The sequence below is a fragment of the Falco cherrug genome, chromosome 5 (genome assembly GCF_023634085.1).
Source record: "Falco cherrug isolate bFalChe1 chromosome 5, bFalChe1.pri, whole genome shotgun sequence".
Taxonomy (NCBI): Eukaryota; Metazoa; Chordata; class Aves; order Falconiformes; family Falconidae; genus Falco; species Falco cherrug.
Genome location: NC_073701.1, coordinates 8,590,362 through 8,599,628, shown reverse-complemented (window position 1 = coordinate 8,599,628; position 9,267 = coordinate 8,590,362). Strand labels below are relative to the sequence as shown.

The 9,267-nt window shown below is 42.3% G+C and overlaps 1 long non-coding RNA gene across 1 annotated transcript; it reads right to left on the bottom strand.

Moving 5' to 3' along the window:
- Nucleotides 1–305: 305 nt before the first annotated feature.
- Nucleotides 306–8,905, bottom strand: LOC114017759 (uncharacterized). Its single transcript, XR_008732428.1, has 3 exons — nucleotides 8,723–8,905; nucleotides 4,123–5,180; nucleotides 306–3,125 (listed from the first exon to the last, which is right to left on the bottom strand). It is a non-coding gene; the product is annotated as an uncharacterized LOC114017759 (long non-coding RNA).
- Nucleotides 8,906–9,267: the final 362 nt, after the last annotated feature.

The following is a 9,267-nucleotide window of genomic DNA, read 5'->3' as shown; positions in this document are numbered from 1 at the left end:
TTGTCCGTGTTTCTCTTTCCCCCATAACAACTTGTGTGATCAGTTTTATCTGTCTCTGTAAAACCAGCTTGAAAGCATTGGCTCCTGAACTTTTAAGTTGCAAAGACTCATATCTAAACAAGAGGGCACATCTACCAAAGTGGACGTTACTTGAGGAATGATGCCATTTTGTGAGTTACAGGTTGCCATCTCTTAGTTACCACGAGCTGGATTCCTTTCAGGCTAGACTGGCCCAAAACCCTGAGTAATTCTATTGACTATGTTAAAAGATCAGCGATACAAATGAAAGAAGAATCAGGCCCAACCATAGCTTTAGAGTTTAATGATTAAAATGTGTATAAATCAATGAATATTTATCCTAGTCTTACAAAAATAATCTAGCATCGGGAATAGGGGATGCAGAGAGGTTCTATTCCCAAGCCCTCGGTACTGACAGCAGGCTTGTACGTCTGCACGGTACAGAGAATCAAGCAACCGGACAGAGGAGCAAAGAGAGCTGCATTACTGCAAGGGATACAGCTGCATTCTTACAGTTCTTTGTGCAGCCTAATGTGCCTTGCTTTTCAAGCAGTTTCCAGTGGATATATGTAGTGGTCCAGTTCCAGGGTGGGCTTGTGGACAGAAATACTTTCTTTTAGCCAGTTGAGTGGAGCTGCTGAAATGCAATGACCACAAGTGCTGTAATTATCATTCCACAGTCACATCACTTGGTGGCTGGAGGATTTGCTTCTGTTGAATAGTGCATCTGTGGATTTTTTAAGTTGCTCTTTTAAGATCAAGTGTTGCTGTCGGTTACATTTATAGCTCCCACTGAGCCAGTGGAAAATTCTGTAGGCTAGCACAGTCTTTCCAATGCAGACAGGTGGTTCAGTGATTAATGATGAGACATTAGTATGGCAAGAAGTGGCACTTACTGTGATTAGTTATCAGTTTAAAACAGAGACAAGTATGTATTTACATGGCAAGCTGTGAACTTCTGGAATTTGCTGCCCCAGTAAACTGTGGACACAGGTGGGAGGACAAGGTCAGAAGATATCTGATAAATTAATGGTAACAAGTCCACAAACAGACACTGAAGGGAAGATGCAGGGTTCGCAGCCATGGTCATTGTGGATGTTGAAATAGTGTGACCGGATCATAGTGAACTACAGATAGTGGCCAGGCTTCTTTGCTCTCCCTGGAATGCATCTTCTCTTGCCACTGTTAGATACAGTGTCTGGATATGCTCTCTGACCTGATGGGGCATTTTCTGTATTTTTAGGTTCACTTTTGTTCTTCTCGCAGCATAAGGTAGGAGACAAGGCTAGCTGAGAGGACAGCAAGTCTCCAGAGATGTTCCCTTTGGCACCCTGCCTTTCTCTTGTTAGAGATCTATTTTCCAAGAGTCAGGGAAATAACCTGTTTTCATCAAAATGCCTCAACTGTGAAGTAAGTCACAGTGAATTAATCAACTGTTTGGATGCTAATTCAGCAGTCCTCTTTAAGTACCCTTTTCCCATCAGCCTGTGCACTACTGGGCCACATCAGAGGAGGAATATTAGCAGAGTATTGCGCCTGGGACACTGTTTCCCATTCTGGCTGCTATCTGCCTCCATTTCCACATCCAGAAGTTTGTCATCGGGGATATTTAGCACTGTCCAGTATATACAAGACTCCCAGTGACAAGCTATCTGTCCAGGATATTGGTGACTTTTAGAAACTGGGGAATGCTAGCAACATTTTATGATTATTATCTTCTACATACAAGCAGTAAGGCATCTGGCCATCTTCTGGGAGTGAAATCTCTTAGTAGAGGATCAGAGATAACATTGGCCCATTACACAATGAGGTCAGTCACCTCACAAATAGGGATGTAGACAAAGCAGAGATGTTTAATACCTTCTTCACCTCTGTCTTTAACACTGGTGATGGGCCCTGGGACCTCTGGAGCCCTGGGTTGGAAGACCATGGCTGGGGGGATGATAAACTCACAGCTGATCCTGAGCTTGTTCAAGACTTGCTGCTCCAGCTGGATGCATATCAATCTATGGAGCCTGATGGGATTCATCCCAGTGTACTGAAAGAGCTGGCCGATGTCTTTGCAGGACCTCTCTCCACTATTTTTCAATGATCTTGGCAGTCTGAAGAGGTTCCCATTGATTGGAAGCTGGCAAATGTTGTCCCAGTTTTCAAGAAGGGTAAGAAGGAAGACCCTGGTAAGCACAGGCCTATCAGTCTCACTTCAGTGCTTGGTAAAATTATGGAGAAGGTTATTCTGGGAGTTACGGAAAAACACTCGAGACACCACACAGTCACCGGTCATAGCCAACACAGGTTCATGAGGAGAAAGTCCTGCTTAACCAACTTAATTTCCTTTTATGACAAGGCCACCAGTCCAGTTGACAAAGGGAAGTCAGTAGATGTGGTATTTTGGGATTTTAGCAAAGCTTTTGATACAGTCTCTCACAGTATCCTTCTGGATAACAGGCAAGTCTGTAACACATTGGATGAGCAGGTGGCTGACGGGTCAGGCTCAAAGGGTTAAAGTAAATGGGGTTACCTCAGGCTGGCAACCAGCTGCCAGTGGGGTTCCCCAGGGCTCAATTTTCGGTCCAGTGCTCTTTAATGTGTTTATAAATGATCTGGATGCAGGAATTGAATGTACATTAAGTAAGTTTGGCGAGGATGCTGAACCAGGAGGAGCTGCGGACCCCCTGGAGGCAAGAGAGGCCTTACAGAGGGATCTGGATAGACTGGAGAGCTGGGCAGTCACCAGCTGCATGAAATTTAACAAGAGCAAGCGCCGGATTCTCCACCTGCGACAGGGTAATTCCGATGCTGATCTCCTCTCTCTGGTGACCAGCAATAGGACAGGAGGAAATGGAATGAAGCTGCATCAGGGGAAGTTCAACTTGGACATTAGGAAGAAGTTCTTCACTGAGAGGGTGGTCAGTCGCTGGAACAGTCCCCCCAGGAAAGTGGTCACAGCACCAAGCCTGGCAGGGTTCAAGGAGCATCTGGATGATGCTTTTCTAGTTTAGTTTTAGGTAGTCCTGTGGGGAGCAGAGAGTTTGACATGATGATCCTTATGGTTCCCTTCCAACTTGAGATATTCAGTGATTCTATGCTTATATGCATGGAAGATCCTGAAATGAAAATAAGGATATGACATTTAGATCCTTTAACAATTGCACTTGGGACTTGCTGTGGTTTGAAATGGACATAGCATGAGAAGTCTATTACTTGTAATAGACCAGAATATTTCTTTTCCATAGATGCCATATAAAATGGATTTCCCAGATGTTCAATGACCTACTTAGCCATAGATTTCTTTCACTCTGTTTCACTAAAAATAGCTTTTGTCAGAAAACTAATACATTGAAAGCAAAATGCTGTAGAACTTATATTAGTTTTGCTACTTTTTTTTTAATACACAGTCCTTCCAGGCCAAGGATGTGGACCTATTCATTCAAGCAGGGTCTCTTGTCTCCAGGGGCACTAACTTTCAGCACTGTTGGTGAACACAGTCTCTTTTCCCTCTACTGCCTTTCAGAGGACCTGGCACAAAACAAAAACAAAAGCTGGATTCTCACAGGGAACAGACATTCTGTTTTGAATAGCTTTTCTCATCTCACAGAAACTGTACCCTTTGGACCAGTGAGGGAAGCTGCTCAATCAAATCTGGAAGGGGCTTTACTGAAGTATGGAGGGGCCCAGTGACTGGGAGGGTCGGTCGGACCACTGCAGGTATCGACAGAAAGTGGCTGAGTAGCACCATTTGGTGAGCAGAAACCCGTGCTCAGATCCAGGTTAGAAAGGAATCTAATGGAGAGTTTCTGGGATGAGACTAGACTAGAGCTTCAGCTGCTAATCAAGGGATTTCCTGCTCTGGAGCCTGAAGGACAAAAGCTGCACTCTGAGCCTTTGCTTTGTAATATAATGGAAGAAAATCCATGGTGCTTCTCTCCCAATGGGACAGGATAGTTTCTATGATTTTACTATATTACTTCTTCCAAAAGCATGCTGCAGCACTCTTTCAACTCCAACTAGATACGAACAGCCTCTTTGCTAGGCTTTAGGTCTCATGACCCCAGGCTGCAAATAATTTCATGTCATTCCCCCTATCCCTCAGAGTCTACTAACCTCAAAGACATCCTTGAGCTTCAAACGATTCGTAGTTATCTCTGATTGAAAGCCCTTAGCCCAGGAATCATCATTATCATCTCCTTGGATAAAGATTTTCCAGCAGTTATTGTAGTCTGGAGAAATGGAACCAAGATGACTAACCTGAGTTTATTCAGATACCAGAGAAGCTCAGGCAACAAGACTTTTTAACCTTTTCCCTGCACCCATGGCACAGAGACAGCTTGGCCATGGACAGGCCAGCTAATGGATGCTGTCCACTCTGTATTTGGAACCAATGCCATTCTCTCTGGGCATTCCTCACCCCCCACCCCCACCCCCTTACCAGTGGAACTGCATTTAGTGCCCTAGGACAAGGGAGAAGCACCCTATCTCCCAGTCCGTCAGGAGTGACAAAAAGATGGTGCCTCTAAATAAGCAAGAATTTTCATACAGTTTTCATACAGGTCTGGCTGCTAGGAGTCCTGTCCCCCTTCTACTGCAATATTTGAACATCTGTTTTTGGACGTGACACTCAGTCACTGAATGGTGATGGATGTGTCCCCAGAGAAGCTGGGCAGGACACTGGGCACAGAAGCAAGCCCATACAAGATTCACCTATGCACAAAGTTCACCAGTTCATCCCTTCACAGTCCCACAAAGCACAGGAAATCTTGCCTTCAGTTTCCATGACAGAAATTTTTACATCTGCCAATCTCACAAGGTTCTTCAGACCTTGGCGGATTCTTTCATCTCTTATGCAAAAAAGCCGTGCTATATGTATGTCTATGTTGACGTATGAGTGCTTCTTTAAGAAATTCAGTATTTTATAGCAGCAGTCTTCACAGGGGCTCCAGGACAAGTACCACGTGATAGAACAGTTGACATAATTATTGGTTCTTCTCGTCTTAAAGATCTTCTCCAGAAAGTAGACTTCAGCATGGTAATTGTCATTTCTGACCCAGTGTATCCAAGGTGTGCCGGCCTCACCCCACTGCAGTTTGCACAGCAGGTATGTTTCCTTTGGAGTGTTACGGGGGTCAAACTGATGCTTTAGTGCCCTCTTAGAGACATACATGCTGAAAAAGAAGAGAAACTTCAAGGAATCACTGGTTACAACTTTGTTTTCGGTAGTTCTCCAGTACACAAAAAATGGGGAGGGTGGAGGAAATGAGAGGAGGACTGAAAAGGGCAAAACATGAGAGAGCAACGCAAGGAACATGGAGAGGTACACACCATGGCAGGGTAAAGGAACCAAACACTGAACCACTTAATCCTCCCTTTGTCTGCAACTGCATGTAGAGCTTTCACCTCCTCACCCCTCCCTGTGGCTGCCCTTTTCTTCATCAGCATGAGTATTTCTAAAAGCTTTCTATATCTTTTTATGTGTCAGACATTTTTCCAGGTCTTCTATGTAGCCCTTTTTGATGTAGGGAGCTGTTGCAAATTTTGTGAAAATAAAAAAAAAATTAAAAAAAAAACCAACTACTGATCAATTATGAAGCTGAGTATTCTCTTGCTGTTTGTATTTTCATAAGGATTAGCACAGTCAGCACAACGTACATGAGAAAAGGAGAAAGAAGTGCTCAATACAAAAAGATGCAGCTCCCAAGAATGACATTTTCTGACAGATAATCCATCTCTTAGATCTAGATCTATTCAGTTCAGAACACACCCCTAAGTATTGTCAATTAAGTAACTATACCGCCAGTGTTGGTCATGAATGTATCCTTTATATCAATAATTATCCATGATGCATAAATAATATATGAAGTCACCATTAGTACTTTGTAACATTTGTACAATTACTTTATATAGAGATTTATATGAGAATACACTTCAGATATATATTTTCCCACATTAGAGTAATTCAGAATAATGGTAGTAGACAACTGGACAGACTGTTAACAAAAAACCAATAAGCCTGTAGATTGTTTTATAGATTAGCAACTACCAATGACAAACACAAAATCAAAGAAACCCACTATCTGAACTAAAGACAAATTAAATCTTGCAGGTGAAGCATATTCTCTAGCTGCAGGACTCATCACCTTTGTAAAAAAGCATCTCATTTCTCTGGGTCAGTCAGAAGGCTTTGTCTTCTTACCCTGTCTCCTTCCTCATCCCAGCCTCCTACACATCAAAATACAAATGTACATAAACCAGTTCATAAACCAGAGTGTATCTCTGTTTATTTTCTCCATGTAAACTCCATATAAACCACAGAAAAGATGCATGTAGATTTCTTTATCAAACTTTCTATTGAATTTATGTAAATGTAACAAATGTAAATGTCACCAAGTATTTAAGTCTGGCACAGGAATAAGTGTTTTTATTATACTTAATTCTTTTAGTATGTAATTAAAAAAAAAAACAACAAACAACAGAGAGAGACAGAAGTGGAGCACAGGCTTAATTTTTTTTTTTTCTCATTTAGAGGTGCTAAAAGAGATGCATTTTTTCTATTTCTATTATGTTATTTGGAAGTTAGTGCCTATTAGCTTAAATTTCTTTAAAACTTGATGATTAGGGAACATATATATAATAAGTATATAATATATATTTAATATATATAATATGTGCGCGTGTGTGTGTGTGTATGTGTGTGTGTGTGTACAGGGAATACAGTGACTGGTTGAAGTTCACCAAAGAAAATACATTGAACTCTGAATACTCAAGCCCAATCAGTTAATCTAATTCTTACAGAAGGTATCTTAAAGGTTTTGGAAAGCAGTGTTACAGAGATCTGATTTGTTCAGAGGTATCTGTAGTGGTTGCCATCTGGTTTTATCATACAGACAAGTTAAAATTTCCAGGTCTTACTGAAACTGGTCTTAAGCACCCTCCTCCCTGTGTCTCCACCATAAAATACTGCACTTCAGATAAGCTGTTGCAGTGGGGGTCCTGTGCATATTTTCAGGGACATAAAGCCATTTCTTTAGAACAATCTCTTAATACACTAATCTTCAGCATAAAGCCACCTTAAAGATGTGTTAAGCCAAGTAAAATTTATTGTGTAATCAGCTAATGCAACATAAACAAAGGTCTGCATCCTTGTAAATATCTACTACAGAAATAACTTGCTATTTTTAAAATAATGGATTAATGTAAATTTGAACAACTCTAACGGAAGGACAGACAAGAGATTTAAAAAACATTATAAAACATTCCGACACTATAGAATATGTAAGAATCCCAGCACCTGTTTTCTTCTCTCCCCAAACCAGGTAAGAGAACACTTAAAATAAGTTGTGAGTTTACAGATAAATTGCCCTAAGCCATGCAATCCCTCTATTTTTTTTATTTTTATAGCTATCACAAACAGTCCTTGCTGTTCAGCATTGTTATGTACGGTACACATAGACACATGGAGCCTAACTAAAAAAAAATCAAGCACTTAATAGCTGGTTCCTTGATACAAATATAAGACAAAGTTCAAAGTCCACAAATAATAGTAATTTTAAAAGTCCTAAAACTTTTTTAGTTTTCTTTTTAAATTTGGTTCACCAGTCTTATGAGGATGAACTTGTAACCCTTTCAGAATTTGAGAGCTGGAGAGAAATGCACCAGCTCTAAAGACTGACTATTTGAAAGGTGAATTGCACCCAAAGATGTTTAGAGGAGTCGGGGGAGAAAATGGCAGATAAATACAGCCAACTAACTGTCTCCTAGGCTTTATTTTCTTTTCCATGAATATCCACTGCTTTGTGAATGTGCATTAAACCTTGGAAATGTATTGACTGATTACAAATATCTTTTGAAATGTGTTATTTGTACTTTTCCTATTGTTTCACCATCCATAACTTGAACAGGAATGTAATGAGTTTCTTTCAAAATGTACTAATTTTACAAAAACAGCTCCTAAAACTAGTATCTCTCTTACTAAAACTTCACATAATAAACTGCACCACTGTAGGTATTTAACAATTTTCCTTCCTTCCTCTAACACTTGTTATTAGAAACTATTTACTGTCCTACTCGTTACAAGAGAATAATAGCAATAATGGTAATATCTAAAAATGCAGGAGCATCCAAACTTCATTAATCCACACTTTTCCTCCATGGCTAAGGCTTTCCACAGCCCATGCGCTTCTTTACTAAACTTTGTATTCAAACTTTTTCCTCCCCGCTCTGTTGAACAGAAACCGGCTGGTCTGACGCTTCCTGTTTATTTTGCGGCACAACAGCCGTTTCCAGAATCGAAACGGTCGGGCAGGGAAGTGGCACTTTTGGATTCTCTTGCTGCCCAGCGTTGGGAGTGAACCAGCTCACCATAGCCCTGCCCCAACCCACCCCCAGCTTGCGCTTGTTTTTATCGGCGGCTTTTGCTCCCTGCTGGTTTATGGCTCCCACCGCGGTTTTATGCCGACAGGAACTTCCCCAAGAGGCTCAGGCTTCGGTGCAGCCCCTTGCCCGCTGCAGTGGCCCCGGGTACCAGGGCTCCCACTCGGGTACACTGGCACCAGTATCGCCCTCTCCCAAGACAGAGACTTTGCACAGACAGAAAGCACACCCCTGGGGCAGAAAAGAAGACGGGCCCCCTTGGGCTGAAGCAAGGACAACACAGAGCTGAAGCTGGCGGTTGTTTGGGATTTTTTTGGTCAGCGAATATTTTTTTTACCCTCTCAGCTTTCTCTTGTACATGGCTTCTCCTCTCCCTGCGAGCCCTCCTTGGGTGCTGTCCTCCTTTCTGCTCCTGCAGATGGGGCTTCACAGGCAGCCGATGACAGAGCACATCCCCAGGCTCCGCTGGCACGGGGTGATGTAAGAGGAAATGGAAAAAAAATGGTTTGACTGTGGTTGCTACCAGTAATGACATGTCTTTACAAGCCTGCCCTTAGCAGCGCTCTTTCCTCACCCCTCAGCTGGGGCCTGAGGGCTGATACATGTTTCCAGTCAAAAATGTCATCATTGCACAATTTCTTTCAAGCCTGCTTGTAAGTGTGGAAGGGATGATAACGCTTGGTTGGCAGAAAAATGAGATTTATTCTTCGGCGCCGGGGACTCCTCCCAGCGGTACAGCTGCCAGAGTGCCCAAAGCTCGGTGCTGTGGAAAGCACGGCCCTTCGTCCTCCCGCATCCAAGAACTTTCCGTGCAGTCAGAGCTTTGTCATGGATGAAGTGCTCACAAATACCTCTGATGAGAGACTTCACTCACAAGGTGTC